Below are 17,447 nucleotides of genomic sequence, written 5' to 3'. Positions count from 1 at the left end.
TTTTATTAATAGAGTGACCTTTTGTAACAACATTTTGAACTATCTGATTAAATGATTAAATTTATTGAATTAAACTAAAATTATAACAAATTGATGTAACGTGTAAGTAATAAGAACCAAATATAGAATTATTTAATTTACTGCCACATCAATATTCCCGTTAATCGTTAAAGGTAAATGGCTTGATTGATACAATTTAAATATTTAAATTATATACAGTTTAATGGTCAAAATAGAATCACACCAATAGTTTAGTGATTATACATGTAGTCTATCCTATATTTTAGGGGTGGCTCATGCCGCTTTGAATAAGAGTTGACCATATAATTAAAATTAATTTTAATTAGTTTGGTTACTTTGATCGTGAATTTGAATGTCAAATATCATTATTTTCCAAAAGAAAAAAAATAACAAATATCATTTATATTTTATTGTAAAATATATTTAAGATATATAAATTAAATTTTAAATGTGTATGCACACTTATTGTGTAAATACATGAATTTAACTAGTGCTATTAAAATTTAAGATAAATATTTTTTAACACTTTAAAATTTTAATTACCTATAAGTATTTAAAAAAAATTCACCAAATTTAAAATATAATCAAATTCAAATTTGAGATAATTTTTAACACACAAATTAGTGGTTAAGTTGATCAAAGATCATCCTAATGTGATATTAAACTTCGAGAAATCAATTGAAACATTTTAAAATTTTAAAAATTAATTTAAAAACTAAATCAATATTTTCGGAGATATACGATACAATTAACTCAACATTCAAATCTTAATATTATAATTAGAGTAAGTTGAATTTAAATTATTATGTTTGAATAAATATTTATCAACTAACACGTATTTATCAACCAATAGATTGAATATCGATAATTATTTCAAAATAACTTAAACTTAAAAGAGAAAATTATATAAATGATCACCAAACTCATAAATTACATTTTAGTCATCCAACTTTTTAGAATTTCTCATCAACTTAACACTAATTATGTCTACCCATGTTATAACACATTCCCTAAGACCCTATCTGAAACTACCCTCACTGAGGGAGCTTGTTGAATTTCCGGTACTGGTACTGGTACTCGGCAAAAATCTTGGTCGAATATTTCGCCGGATTCTTCTCGTCCACAAGCTCCGGAAGCGGCCCGATCACGGCCTCGTGCGGTGGCACAGAGAACATCGCCCACGACATCCGAGTACGATCCTTGCTCACCACACTACGGTGAACAACACTCTTATATTTTGCATTGCTCAAAACCTGGAAACACATGCAGTAGTAATCAACTTCAGCATCATTTTTCTTTTTGCCGTTTGGCTGGAGTTTTATCAGTTTACCTCAATCTGGTCTCCGACATGGACGAAGAGAGCGTCCGGCGAGTAGTCGACGGCGACCCAATGACCGTCTTTGGAAACCTGAAGGCCTGGAATTTCATTAGGGAGGAGCAATGTGAGTGCAGACATGTCTGTGTGGGATTCGACTCCTAAAGCTAAATGAGGCTGAGGGCATGGCGGATACATGTTTATTTTTATCTCCAATTCTATTTCTTGGTCCCCCAATGGCGTCGCCAATGCCTTTTTGTCCAGTTTTAAACCCTCTGATAACAGCTCCAGCAACTGACCCGTTATCCTTAGCATTTCCTTGCTATATTCTTCATTAACTTCCCTGCATTACATTACCCAAAGTAAAAAATAGGCATAATATAAAAAATTTGGGTATAATTTCATTTAATGTCAGATTAAATAGTCAATTACTTTTATCAGTATTTTAACTCTTAATAGAAGTTGTTAGTCAACAAATACTTAATGCTCTAAAATAAGAGACTTTCTCTCTAAAATGAAATACTGAGGTCCAAAATGCTCAAAAAATAATAATAATAATTAAAGTAACTATTGAGTCAAATGTTATGAGTATTTTACCCTAAAATAAATGCTCCAAAAAATAATAGGAGACAAAGTAACTATTTAACAAACGTTTAGGGTATTTTTTAACATTATGCCTAAAAATAACTCTTAATGTTCGAGTAAATAATCATTTTGGCCCTTTCTTATTTTGGCACATTTTAACCCCACATTTTATTTTGGGGCAAAAAGTCTATTCGTAGATGAAAATTGTGAGTCAACGTACGATTAACACTCTAAAAGATGAATTTTTTTACCTTAAAATAAAATGTTAGAAATCAAAATATTTTAAATACGACTAAAGTAACTTTTTAATGAGTCTTTTTCCTTAAAACAAAATGTTAAAGAACAAAATGTTAAAGAACAAAATACTAATATATATATATATATATATATATATATATATATACAATAATAACTATTTAATCAAACACGGTATTATTTTGTTGGCCTTAATAAAAATAAAAGTACAAAGTAAAACAAAACTTTTCTTTTAAATTAATGCAAATACCTGTAGGAGGGAGGGTGCTTAGGCCATACATCAAGATTAACCTTAGAAGGAGGCGAGATGTGATGAAAAAAAGAGTCAACCCACTCGACCTTCTCATCAAGATTCTTGGTCATCTTCGTGACATACCCTTCAAACTTACCTGTCGATGGATCGTTCGCATAAGCTTCCTTTGCCTTTGCCGGCAAATCGAAGAACTCTCACCCCACTTGTTGCAGTCGTTTGGTGAGTTCCAAACACAACCCATGGTCCTTTACCAAGAAATAGCCCCATTGGGTACATGCCTCGAACACTCGTTCGATGAGGACACCGTGCGGCAGCATCAGCGAAACGACGGGCACGGTGACCCCTTCGAGTGGCTTGCTGTTCTCCGGTCGCTCGTGGGGTGGGCAGATGAACTTGGCAGGAAGTTCTTTAAGGCCGCCAGTAATGAAGGCTAAAGCTTGAACTCTCTCGACCTCCATTTTTATAAATGGTATGGAATAATGTGAAGAACTCTGGTTAATTTATAGTGTAGACTTCATGATCATGAGTATATCGATGTTGAAGTTTAGGACTTTAGGTCTACCAAATGGTATCCGATGTGTATCTAGATATCTTGTTGGCTTGATGATTCCCAAAGCATTAAAAAAAATGGATTTCAAGGTTACTCAATACACTAACGGATAAAAATATGTTCGAAAGTAGCATATGTTATATTAATAATATAAAACTTTTGAATGACTGAAACTGAGGTTTTTTTTTTTACCCTCCTGGTTCTAAGGTTTTGTCATGACGAATTTAGACTGACATGTGTCGCACACCTGGTTTTGGTGGGTGAGTCTCCGAACAGGAATTTTCTACATACACAAAATCTCGAACCTGAAACCTTGCTTAAGCGGAATCAAATTGCTTACCACTTGAATCAATTCATGTCGGTGGAAACTGAGGTTTTAGTTGTGTAATTCGCTGAATTTTGATGATAATTGTTCAACCTTGGAACAATCTTCGATATTTTTTTCTTTTCCGAGTTCTTTAGCATATGAATTGGATTGTTTTATTGTCCTTATGCGGCTATTAAATAGCCGGAATGGAGATTTTCAGCTAGCCTTGGGCCTAGTTTGGCCTTCAGGGGCTGGCTGTGAAGGGATTTTGCCCCTCCTGTTTTGGTAAAATTATTCTTTTTATCCCTAAAAGTACACAACGTTTAGCTAATAAAAATGGTAAAATTACCATTTGCACCCTAGTTTGGTAAAAGTATTATTTTGGTCCAAAACCTATCAAGTATTTAGTTAACCAAATGGAAAAATAGCTCTTTGCCTCCCCTAAAAAGTTACAATTCAATCTCGCCCCCTAGTTAAACTTTTCTGGGTTGGTCCCTGTTTGCCTTGTCCTAGTGTTTTGAGATTCTATGTTACTCGGACACGGGTGTTAGTGTCGGACACAAATATGTATCCGAGATGAATGTTGTTGGAGTTTTCAAAGTTCTTCCATATGTTTGAAGCATCCATGAAAGTCGTTACCATGTTGGACACGGGCACTCCATGAAAACTGAAAAGTCCAAGCAACACACATTCAGACTATGTTTAAAAGGTCCTTGCTTTTTAACATTTAAAAGCAGTTTGAATTAGAAATTTGGAATCCATTTGGCATTATGGTTGCAATTTAGTGTATGTAGATCCCGTTTTACTAACCTCTCCACATTATGGTGTTATTTTGAAGACAAGTGTTTCCTACTTCCCAATGCTACGATGAATTCAAGGGAGCTTCCTTATGTTCTTCCCCATGTAGTCGTTGTGGCGTTTCCCGACTTGATCGATTGCGAACATTTTTGGGAAACCTTTTTTCGATCTTTTTCATAGAGTTTATGGCCGACAATCTATACTTAAACATTCTAGGTGTGGTTTTTTTGCTGAAAAAGCCAACTTGTTTCATTGATTTGGCCTATCACCATCCCATGGCCATCTCTTCAATCTTCATGTTGTTTAAAGCATTCATTCATTTATGCCTGTTCAGGTGTTGGGAAATCAAAGCGATTAATATGGCGACTGAGAACCATCATCGATTTCTTCTCGGTAAGTGCCGGGATCCCTTTTTGTTGGTTAATCCGCAACAATCATTTGGGGACTTGAATGTTGGATTGTGGATCAGATGGAAAAGACGGATGCCTGTAGAAAAGGCTTTGGTTCGGGCAAGAAATGGGACGGTCGTGGTCCGGGACGACCTGGAAGTGGACCGTATGGCGGGGGTGGTGGTGGCCCTCGCCGACCACCACGTGGACTAGACAAATGTTGGAGGAATTGTTCACAGTAAGCGGTTTGCCTTATTGCCAGAAAAACTTGCCAATTATCTGTTGTCTGTCACCAGGCAAATTAGGTTTTTATTTGCCACTGCTGTATTTTCAGGTTCACTTCCGGCTTGCGGCTCTTGCTGTGGTGGCTGATGGTGGCGAATTTGCTGTATCTAAAGTCATTCTTATTTCGTTTAAGAATTGTTGGAGGAATTGTTACAGTAGCGTTGCCTTATTGCCAGAAAAACTTGCCAATTATCTGTTGTCTGTCACCAGGCAAATTAGGTTTTTATTTGCCACTGCTGTATTTTCAGGTTCACTTCCGGCTTGCGGCTCTTGCTGTGGTGGCTGATGGTGGCGAATTTGCTGTATCTAAAGTCATTCTTATTTCGTTTAAGAATTTTTATAATATGTATTTAAGAAAGATGTCCAGAGTCACTTGACTGCCTGTAAAACACAAATTTAAAGTCTATCAGAGAACTTCATCTTAATATCCGAAGAATTTATTCTTTATCTGTAACTCTTTTTTCTTATAATTCCATGGATTTGTTAGGGCGGAATGTGTATGAATGTGCAAGAATATACCTGACATGTAACATCTGATTGAAAGTGTAGATCTATAAATACTTTCTAGATTGTGTACATATGGTTATTATTTCTTTTGGGAAATAAAACAAGTAATTTCCCTATAACCATATTAGTGAGAGTGTGAAATAAAAGCGGAATAATAATACCCGGAATTGATAACGGAGTTCGGCCAATTATGCCTACATCTCCATACTGTTGCATATCTTTTACTAAAGAGAGAAAATTTACAAGTGTTTACAAAAACACTCAAAACTCACAAGAAAGCTCTTTAATATTGGGAGAAATAAATTATTTGGGATGATTTTGAAGCTAAATGGGTTAGGATATTTATAGTTGAAGCTTAAGGACTAATCTTGTAAATACCCTAAAGTGCAGAGACTAAATTTGGTAATTTCCCCTTACCAACAAAAAACTGCCAAACTTTGAACCATGCACCATTTGGTGCCAAACTTTGAATCATGCACCATTCGGTGCCAAACTTTGATTGTCGCAATACAAGACATTGTTTTCTTGTTTCTTGCTTAACTCTTCCAAGAAACTTTAGAGTCAAACCATCTCCTTGCTAGTTTTCGTAATAGCGACATATTCTACTTCAGTTATGGAGAGAGCAACTATCTTCTGTAGTTGAGAAACCCAACTCACTGCGGTACCTCCTAGAGTATAGACATACCCTGTAGTGCTTCTTCTGATGTCAACATTTCTGGCTAAGTCAGCATCTACATAGTTTGTCAGTATCATATCTCCACCTTTTAAACAAAATGTTTTGTTTGTGGTACCCCGCAAATATATGAGGATCCATTTGACTGCTTCCCAGTGTACCTTGCCCGGATTATTCATGTACCTGCTAACAGCTCCCACTGCTTGAGCAATATCTGGTCTAGTACAAACCATGACATATATTAGACTTCTAATTGTTGAGGCATACAACATCTTCACCATGTGTGTACGTTCTTCCTCTGTCTTTAGTGACTGTTCTTTGGAGAGTCTAAAATGAACACCTAAAGGTGTACTTACTGGTTTAGCATCTTGCATGTTGAACCTGTAGAGTACTTTGTTGATGTACTCAGCCTGTGATAACACAAAGTCCCTGACTTTGTGTCTCTCTTAATCCTCATCCCAAGAATCTACTTTGCAGCGCCCAGATCTTTCATTGCAAACTGCTTCGACAATTTTTGCTTCAAGTTTATAATCTCTTGCATGCCTGAGCCTGCAACGAGCATGTGATCAACATACAATAATAAAATAATGAAGTTGTTGTCGAACTTCTTGATGTAGAACAATGATCTGCTTGGCATTTGGTGAAACCATTGCTACCCATGAAGCTATCGAACTTCTTGTACCACTGTCTATGAGCTTGTTTTAAACCATACAAGCTCTTCTTCAACCTGCATACCAGGTTTTTCTTGTCTGCATCTATGAAGCCTTTTGGCTGCCTCATATAGATTTCTTTCTCCAAATCACCATGAAGGAGAGTTGTCTTTACATCTAACTGCTCAACATGTATATTCTCTGTAGCTACAATTTTCAACACCAGTCTGATTGTAGACAGCTTTACGATTGGAGAGAAAATTTCATGGCAGTCAATACATTCTTTTTGCTGAAAACCTTTGACAACCAATCTTGCTTTGTAGCGTTTACTCCCATCGTGCTCTTTTTGATCCTGTAAACCCACTTGTTATGAAGCGCTTTCTTGCCTGGTGGTAATTCAACTAATCCTCACGTCTGATTTGACATAAGCAAGTCCATCTCATCTTTCATGGAAGACTCCCACTTGACTGAATCCTCTACCTGCATTGCTTCATCATAACACTCTGATTCACCATTGTCAGTCAGCAATAAGTAGTGCAAAGAAGGCGAATAACGCTGGGTTGGTTTAGGAATTCTGGATGAGCGTCTTAGTTCTGGTGTGCCTAGTTCTTCTTGAACTTCTTAAGGACTGATCTGAACATCATTTCCAGAAATCACCTCAAACTCATCAAATTCCTTTGTTTCAGCTTCGGTATTGGAGCTACTTGATTCTATGGTTGACCTGTCTTTGTACATCACATTCTCATTAAAAATGACATCTCTACTTCTGATGATCTTTCGATTTTCGTAGTCTCAAAACCGGTAACCAAACTCATCACCACCATAACAAACAAAGACATGTTTGTTGGACTTAGCATCAAGTTTACTTCTTTCAGCAGAATTTATGTGTACATAAGAAATACAACTAAACACTCCTAATTGTGAAAGATTTATTTCTTTTCTGCTCCAAACTTCTTCTGGTATTCCACCGTCCAAGGGAACTGATGGCCCATAGTTAATCAGGTAAGCTGCAGTGTTGATAGCTTCAGCCCATAGCAATTTGGGCTATCCGACATGTATCCTCATGCTTCTGGTACGTTCATTCAGAGTTTTGTTCATGTGCTCTGCTATGCCATTCTGTTGCGGTGTCATGGGAACTGTTGTCTCCATATTGATCCCATTGTTTGGTCAAAATTCTCTGAATTTACTATTTCTGTACTCTCCTCCATTACCAGACCTCAACCGCTTAACTTTCAAACCAGTCTTCTTTTCCGCCATGGCCTTCCATTTTCTTAAAGTATCAAAGACTTCTGATTTTTTCTTCAGAAAATAAACCCACGCCTTCCTTGTAGAATCATCGATGAAGGTGACATAATATAGTGAGCCTATAAGAGATGGAACTGGAGATGGTCCCCATACATCAGTATGAACCAACTCTAACTTTTCATCATTGTGTGTCTTGCCAATCTTTGCAAAACTTTCTTTTGTTTGTCAAAGATGTAATCCTCACATAGTCCGACATCTATACTCTTTAGATCCGGCAACTTCCCTTTTGACAAAAGTGTCTTCATCCTTTTCTCGCTCATATGGCCAAGCCTTTGGTGCCATAGGTTTGATTTTCTATCAGCATCTTCTACTGTAATGGTATTCTCCAAGTTTGAGGTTACATAGAGAGTATCAGTCTTCTTACCATGAGAAATGACAAGTGCTCCTTTGGTAATCTTCCATTAACAGCCTGAAAAGGTTGTACAATATCCTTCTCCATCAAGCTGTCATACAGAAATCAAATTTCTTTTGAGGCCATGAATATGTCTCACTCTTTTCATCTTCCAGGTGGTCTGGTTTGGCAACTTTAATCAGATGTCTCATTTTCCGACGATCTTCAAGGTTTCATCATTAGCTAGATGAACCTTCCCAAAATCATTACTGACATAATTCTCCATAATTTCTTGGCATGGGGTGGCGTGGACAGATACCCCTGAATCCAAGATCCATGATTCAATCGGACTTTTGACGCTTAAAATCATGGCATCACATGTTTCCTCTGTCATGATGGAAGATTCCTTTGCGTCGATATCTTTCTTTTGTGCTCGGCAATCTCTTTTAAAGTGACCCTTCTTGCCGTAATTATAACAGTTAAAATCTTTGTTTACCGTTCTTGATTTTCCCCTTCTAGATTTCGATTTGCCGCGATTTGGATTTCTTTCTGAAGCTTTTCCTCTAGACTCCGTGTGCAAGGCTGAGGAGCTTGATGTTTCACTCGATTCTCTCCGTCGAATTTGTTCAATCAATACCAGATCCCGAACATCGTCGAATTTCAATTTATTGTTTCCCGATGAGCTGTTGACTGCTATAACAATAGCATTCCAACTGTCTGGTAGAGATGATAAGAGAATTAAAGCTCGAACTTCATCATCGAATTCAATTTCCATGGAACTCAACTGGGTTGTTATTGTGTTGAGTTCATTTAGGTGTTGAGCCACTGATGCCATTTCTGCTATCCGCAAATTGAATAATCTCTTCATCAAGTGAACTTTGTTTGAGGTCGATGGCTTCTCATACATACTGGAGAGAGTCGTCATAAGACCCGTTGTGGTCTTTTCCTTTGCTATATTGAAATAAACATTGTGGGATAACGTCAGTCGGATAACTCCAAGGGCTTGTCTTTCGAAAAGAGCTCAGTCTTCATCCTTCATGCCCTCTGGTTGCTTTCTTGAGAGAGGTTGATATATATTTTTCTGATACAAAAAATATTCAATCTGCATCTTCCAAAAACCAAAGTCTGCACCATCAAACTTCTCAATTTTCACCTTCCTTTCGTCAATAGCCATCGCTCCCACTCGAATCTGACTTCTTTTGGATCATTTCTGAAAATTCTTGCGAACCACCGTGTATAAGAACACCTCCGTCGAAAAACTCGTATCGTCGACCAAAATTCACTATTCACTAAATTCACTATTCACATGAATAGTAACATCGTAAAAAAACTGACAAGATTCACCACCAAAAGCTCTTGATACCAGTTGTTGGGAAATAAAACAAGTAATTTCCCTATAACTAGATTAGTGAGAATGTGAAATAAAAGAGGAATAATAATACCCGAAATTGATAACGGAGTTCGACCAATTATGCCTACTTCTCCAGACTATTGATGATCTTTTACTAAAAAGAGAAAATTTACAGGTGTTTACAAAAACACTCAAAACTCACAAGAAATGTCTCTAATATTGAGAGAAAGAAATGATTTGGGATGATTTTGAAGCTAAATGAGTTAGAGTATTTATAGTTGAAGCTTAAGGACTAATCTTGTAAATACTCTAAAGTGCAGAGACTAAATTTGATAATTTCCCCTTACCATTTTTCAACAAAAAAACTGCCAAACTTTGAACAATGCACCATTCGGTGCCAAACTTTGACTTATAACAATTTCATGCCTGTGAGGATAACAAAATGATATTGCATTGTCTAGAGGGAACCTCTAAAAACTTATTAATAAAGTTCTCCATGTTTGAAATGGAGTCTTCTCGTTTGGTTGAACTTTGGATCTGTCATCAGTACTCACGATACTTTATGAGGGCTGGTTCTGATGCAGATTTGATGACTTTTGAAACTCAACATAATGGAACTGGAATCAAATAGATATTCTTAGTAATATATTACGATAATCTGAGTTGGTCTTCACCAAGATGGGAAGGACCAACTCAGTTATGAATTTACAAGAAGCCTAAACAAAGCAATGAGAATTTACATCATGTTTGGGCATTAGTTTTTTTGTTCATATATTTACTTTTTACTGTTATTTTCATAAACTCTGTAACTGAGTTTCAAGGCATGTGTTGATGATAATGAAAATGACATAAAAAATGAATTGAATAGCTGTGGAATCTTATACATCATTTAGGCAGACTGGCATTGCAACTCCAAGACTACTAGTTGGTTGTTGTTATTCCGGACACTCACAAAAGCTCGTTGTTTCATTCACGTCCTTGCTTTTCCTATGCATCTTTATCACGTCTTACCTTAACAATGGATGAAATAGCTCAAGGATAGTATGTATGTCACTCAGTAATACCGAATTCTATGATATAATTCACATCTTACCACTTCACCATTTACCATATTATGCATGATCTCTGTTATTTCAGCGTGTCCTATGTCCTATTCGTTAGCTGCATGCAGGCTGCATTCCCATTTCGTAGTTGAACCAGTAAATACGTTTGAGAAGAAGTGAAAGAGTATCTGAATTTAGTTCTCATCTGACCCTCTGTTCGTGTAAACATTTTGCTCATTTGGTTTTGGCAGGAAATGTCTTCCTCAAACACGGTTCCGAACTACGGCTGATTCCGCGTGACCGGGTGGGAGCCTTTTGAGTGCTGATAAACGTCATCGTTATCGAGACGAGAACATTAGGTTATCAACTCCTCTAATAATCGATCTATTATAGTCTCGGTATGAGGGAACTGCTTCTGTATAAACCATAGTCTAATAACAACGGTTCCAAAGGAAAATGATTTAAACGCTGAATAATTTGTAGACCGTTAATATTAGGGAAGGAGTAGTTAGTTTTATTTTCAGTTTCCCATTTTTCATTATCAATGCCATGTGCCTTAAAAAATAAAATTTTATTTATTTTAAATTAATTTGTGTTTGCAATTTACAATCGTAAAATAATGTCATTATAAATAGGTTTAATGGTGCATGAAACTTTTAAATTTTTAGAAAAAAGATAAATAAAATTCTTGAATTTTATACATCTAATTGAATTTTCTAAAAATTAAATCAATCTTAAAGTAAAAAAATTAGGTTATTCAAGTCCTTCGATAATAAAATCTAGACAGTTTCTTTTTAGATATCACTCGCATAATATGTGATTTTGCCATGTGAAATATATATATTTTTTAAATAAGATTTAAAAGTAACAATTAAAATTGAACTAGTCTCAAGGAAAAGAAATATTATTCTTTTTAAAAGATCCAAATTCGAGCGTATTCAAAATAAATATTAAATTTAAACGTTAATATTGATTAAAATGATATATTAAAACGAAGTTTCTTAATTAAGTAAAAATGCCCAGAGACTTAATTACTGTGACAACAATAATAATCTAAGTTAAAGTCATAGGATACGAATCTAGAATTTTGAGGGTCAATAATATACTTAATCATTCAATCGAGTTAAGTGAAAAATTTTCAAGTTATTTGAGTTGATGAATCTTATTTTATAATTTAAATTTGATTTGATTTTTTCAAATCAAGTTTATAAAATTTGAGTCGAGTCGAGTTGTTTGAATTTTTATTTAAATTTAACTATAAATATTCGAATCAAACTTGAAAAATCAATATGCTAATTACTAAAAAAATTCAAATTACTATTTAAGTTTTATTTTATAACTCAACTTGAATTAGAAATTTTTTCGACTCGAGTCTATAAAACTATAATTTAAAATCAATTCAAACAAATTTTTTTTTGGAGTCAAATAAAAAAAATATTTTTCAAATTAAGTTGAATTTTATTCACAAAGAAATAATTTATTTAATATAAGCAAATTAAACTCCAGTTCTTTTATAATCTATACGAGTATTGACAGTTCATGCGAATTGGGAAATTATTAGAGTATTTTTCTTATTTAAAACATAATCAATCTTATATTAGATAAAATAAAAAAAAAAACTTCACCTTAAAAAATGAATTCACATCTAAATTATTTTTTCATTTAACTTGTGGTAATTATTAGATAAATTTAAAATATATATATATATATATATATATATATATACAAAATATTTTATTTGATAAAATCTAATATTTGTGACAGATTTAATCTTATTATGCCCAACCTTAAAACTAAGTTTGGTAGGTCTCAGTTGATCATGGGGAAGTATCAATGTTATGGGCTACCACAATGTTAACCTATTTTCTTTCCCTCAAGACAAAATCCCAGTACCGAAGGATCTATTTATATGAAACCAGGCTTTTATCTTGGTGGTTTCATAAAATATACCATACCGATTAGACCACCAGTGATTTCATAAAATGTACCGCACCGATTAGACCACCGGTTTAACATCGACAACACTCGCTACTACTCATACTGCAGATGTTTCGGTCAATACATAACGTTTCTCATTTAAGCTGAAAAATTCTCCGACGAGCACAAGAGAAACCGAACTCATGGCTTCTGGCTGTTGAGTCGTTCCTCAGTGCAAACTTATAAGCTTCACATACAAGTCAATGCCGAAGCTATAATATTCATGATCATGAGTCCTCCCTCGATAAAAGCTTGAAAGATGCTTCGGCACGAGCTTCCTCCAACATCATCAACAGTTCCTTCATAAATGGAGTATTTGTCCCATGAGTGATTTGCAGTATGTCGAACGCTTTGGTAAATGTTCTGATAGCATCATCCGTCTCTCCGAGCAACCTGTCATGAATAAACATCGAAGGCTTTTTACGATCCGATACAGAACTTTGCCATGTTCAAGAAAAGTTGATAAAAGATACTGAAGCTTTTAACAGATTCTACAAGAATCCGATGAATCAGAGTGATGTGGAAAAGATCATAAAATGCAGTGGATATCACATTAATGTTAGGGAGACAAAAGTCCCGTAACAAAACTTCGTAAAATCATGGCCTCCATCTTATAAAATGGATATGGTACTGAATGTAACTGAAGTTATCTAAAACGAACAACTGAAAAAAAAATATAACAGGGACAAGATAATTTTTCTAACCACTCAAGCTTTCCGCAACTGTAATATTGTAATCCAAGCAAAGGATGATATCCTGGATAGACCCCTGCCATGAAACAGGAAGGTCAATTCAGGATGCGGATAATTTCTCAACTTGGGAACATTGCAACATATTCATATATATATATATATATATATATATAGGTAAAGTAAATTACGACAGCGAATTTTATAAAAACTCTTGCTTAGGCCAACTTGAAAATGTCACAGGGGAAACTAAGGATTAGAAATGCACTTTCATGTTATTCACAGGAATTGAAAGCACTAGATTTGGTTGCTAAACTCACTGTGGATTGGAAAAAGAAAACAAGAAAAAAAACTCGATGAATATTGCTAAGTGATCAACAATTCAAGTTGAAAGATGGCATACTTTCATACACCGGAATCGTTGATCTGCAAACTGCCAAAGCTTGTTTCCATTCTTCCAGCTGCATTAATATCTGCAGAATTAATTGATCCAATTTTTATCAGAATCACAAGATGACTCAATTGTTATGGCCAAGAAAGCCGATGTTATTTCACCAAAGGATGATAGAAGAGGAAACAAGATGTATTTGCATTTGGTTTAGCTTCAGAACTTATTTAGTGGTTCATTGGATATGGAAGTAACAAGAAATTATATGAACATGAAATAGCATTAAGAACCCTACTGCTACATCACATGAAATCGATCTATCCTTAAATTAAGTTTCTTCAAGCAATATTCGGCTCAAAAATGTGAATACGACTCATGGAAGTACCTCTAGAAGTTTTTCCCGGGTTCGCATCAAGCTGATTGAAAAAGGATGGCAGACTTCCTTCTGGAGATTTTCAATATTTTTATATAAAACAGCAGCTTCCCGAAGATCTGAACTTTAGGTTAAGAAACAACTTTCATTCATTTCTTTCTAGTTTCTACGAATGTAAAGATTTTGAATGAATGATCTTCTGTTATATTTTGCAGCTAATAGCATACACCTATATATAGGAATGCCTAAACTTAAACAATAATATATACCAATGACCCATAACATCCCATAATATTGTCAACAGAATGCGAATTAGATCATTATCAGATCACATTAATTCACTAAAGAGAAAATTATATTCTTAAAACCGTGGCAGTGGAAATAAGATTAAAAATTAATAACTAGTAAAACCACTGAAAAATCATATTCAAAAATATTTAAATGATTTTACTTGATAAAGAAAAGTAGATAAGGATACTGCCTGAGGAATTAGACTTAAGAGCCTCGTCCGACAATGCTTTGATATCAGTAACAATCTTTCTTATCTCTTCCTTCCTTCTAGTGAGGCCACATTTTTGGCAAACAAACCCTTTTTCATCTGCGTATCCAAATTACAAAATGTATAAGTTTTGTATAGGTCATTTAACAGACTTAAATTAGATATAACCGCGTACCTGATTCTCGAAGCAAGAAGCCACTGCATCCATTATCTCTACATCGATAGCCTTCGAGAATTGCACTTTCTTGGATATCATCATACTGGCCCTTTAAGAAATACAAGAAGCGGTTAATTAGAGAACGAAAAATGGTCGTTCCAAAAGCAAAAAGGATACACACTGAAAGGATAAAAAATTGGATAGAGCAAATACCACTTTGTCACAGCGGGCACATGTACAAGTGAAAAGGTATTGTTCTTTGAGAGTCTTTTGGCGAGTAACTGTACTTGCAGCAGTCTCTACATAACTGATTGATACCTAAGAAAATGAATTGAGAATTCAGTTGCAACACGAAAAGACTAAAGAATTATTCTAACAACCTATATCCAATAAAGATGTCCTAATACAAGAGCTCCTACCACAAAAACAAAACCAAAAGCTAAAAAATTCTCACCTCATAATCTTTGGGTATATGTTGTACAGCACGTACCACAGCCAGCTTTCCCTCAAATACCAAGACAGCATTCGGCGAGCAGCTACAACACGATAATTGTTTAGTAAATCAAACTCACAAGAATGGGTACCACTGCATGAATCCATAAGCGTTGTTACCTGTGGTTTATAATTGAAAAAACAGGGTACAGTCCTGTCCCCAGGGGTCTCAGTTCACTGTCACAAATGGTATGTGCATTACATGCAAACTGCCATTTTCATAATAGTAAATAAGGACATATGTTTATCCAGTTCAGACAGAACTTGTTAAGATTCCTAACTTTGTTAGGATAAATAGAGACATAAAACTACAATGTAATACATTCCCAGACTGCTTCCATGGTACCTAGATATAACCTTCATTAATTTCTTTCTTGAGTAAGGAAGCGAAACTATACCAAATTTAATATGTTTCAAGTACTTATAAATCAAACAAGAAACAAAGGAATTAGAAGCTAAAAGCTGCTCAAAGCGGACCTTGGAAAAGTTTTCAGCTAACAAGGTTAGCCATCTGAGCATATAGCACAAGCTGTTTCTCATCAATATCCGACATGTCTTTCTCCAATTTAAGGCTTAGCATAATATTCAAGTAGTATTATAACATCATACAAGGAAATAAAGCAAACTCAACTAAACCAAAGGACAAAAAAATCAAAGGATACGAGAAATCAAGGCCTCTACCAAACTGTAATTGTCCAAAGCAGTAACAGGAACGACCTGAAAATCATAAGCAAATTTTAATAATTCCTCATAAAAAACAATGCACATAATTCTCAAATACAAAACAAATAACAAGTAGCCCCCCCTTACATTCTCATTTTGCAATTTTCTCTTAAGGTAAAGTTTCACCATCATCCGGATAGTAGGCATAACTGATTTTCTCCTCTCCTTGTCAAGCTTAGCAAGTGCCTGGCACTCTAGCCGATGCAATTTCCATTCCAACTTCTGTAAATAAATCATTAAGCCAATCAGTAAATTCTCAAATATGTTTTTACAATAAGATTAATAAAGACTTCAAACATAAACAAAACCTGACATGAGCTTCCACAATACCAAACAACATGACAACCTGAACATTTCTTAAGATTGCTTTTGCTGAAACATCCATCGCATCTTGATTCGGTTAAGGAGTTGTTTGGCACGCAGACGTATGGCTCTTGGCTTATAATTACTTCTCCTATAAATCAAAGCTTCTTTTAGAATCATTTTACGAATTTGTAATGAAAATAAAAAAGGAATCATAATCTTATTCCGAAGAAATTTATCATATTCCGCATGCTATTGATAGATTAATATATCAAAGTATTTGTTGAAAAAAATGGTGAAAAGAAGGAAACCTGGATAGAAATCCTTGGCGGCGACGAGGGAACGGCCTTTATCGGCGAAGCTTGAGAGGGATAAGCCACGAACTTGAAGAGCAGCCTGTAATTCCTCCATCAACTATTAGTAAGCTCTGGAAGGTTTTGCTTTAGACTGATGAAGACTAATCCTCAATGCTTGTTTTTTCGTCCAACAGGGGGAAAATTAAACGCGGTGGAGGATGAATAAATACGGCACCGTTCAGCAATCCAAGTTTCCAAATGTTTTTGAGGGAGGTAAGTCGGATCATAGCAGAGGGTTTCTGATAAAAGAAAATGGTAAATTTTAAAAATGGCCATTAAATTATCTCAAAATTATATTTTGATTAGTTAATTTTTAAAATTATGAAAAAGATATTAAAGTTTTTATTTTGTTACAAAATAGGTATCTTATGATTAGATGTTGTTAAACTTTAATTACATGAAATTTTTGGTAGGTTTACGTATTTCCTATACATTAAAACTAATATTTATATATCATTTTTAAACATATTTAAGTGTGATATAAAATTTTAATTTAATTAATATTATTATTTAAATGTTTATAAATAATTTATAGGAATCAAACTATTTGATAAACGAAAAATCCTTATTCCTCTCAAAATTTAATTTTCCTATTGTAAATATATTAAAAGTGTTGACCCCATTCCCCATTTTCATGAAAAATATATATTTGCCCCCTCATGCAATGTTTATTTGTTTTGGGTATTGCAGCCACGTGTAATTATTTTATAACATCACCCACTTATAATTTTATTTAATTGTTTTTTAAATTTATATTAAAGACCTGTTAAGAACTGTTATTATTTTACTTACTTTACATCTATAATTCTTTGTCAAAAAAATTATATTATATTGGTAGTAATTTTTCTATTAGTATATAACTTATCTAAGTT

The 17,447-nt window shown here is 34.5% G+C and overlaps 2 pseudogenes; both read right to left on the bottom strand.

Annotated features, from left to right (window-relative positions):
* Positions 1 to 1,055: 1,055 nt before the first annotated feature.
* Positions 1,056 to 2,887, bottom strand: LOC120191267 (annotated as a pseudogene).
* Positions 2,888 to 12,667: 9,780 nt separating this feature from the next.
* On the bottom strand, positions 12,668 to 16,738 carry LOC120191109 (annotated as a pseudogene).
* Between the last annotated feature and the right edge of the window lie 709 nt (positions 16,739 to 17,447).

This window comes from Hibiscus syriacus, unplaced genomic scaffold (assembly GCF_006381635.1).
Source record: "Hibiscus syriacus cultivar Baekdansim isolate YM2019G1 unplaced genomic scaffold, ASM638163v2 tig00116965_pilon, whole genome shotgun sequence".
Lineage (NCBI taxonomy): Eukaryota > Viridiplantae > Streptophyta > Magnoliopsida > Malvales > Malvaceae > Hibiscus > Hibiscus syriacus.
The sequence above is the reverse complement of the archived record's forward strand: the minus strand, read 5'-3'. Positions and strand labels throughout refer to the sequence as shown.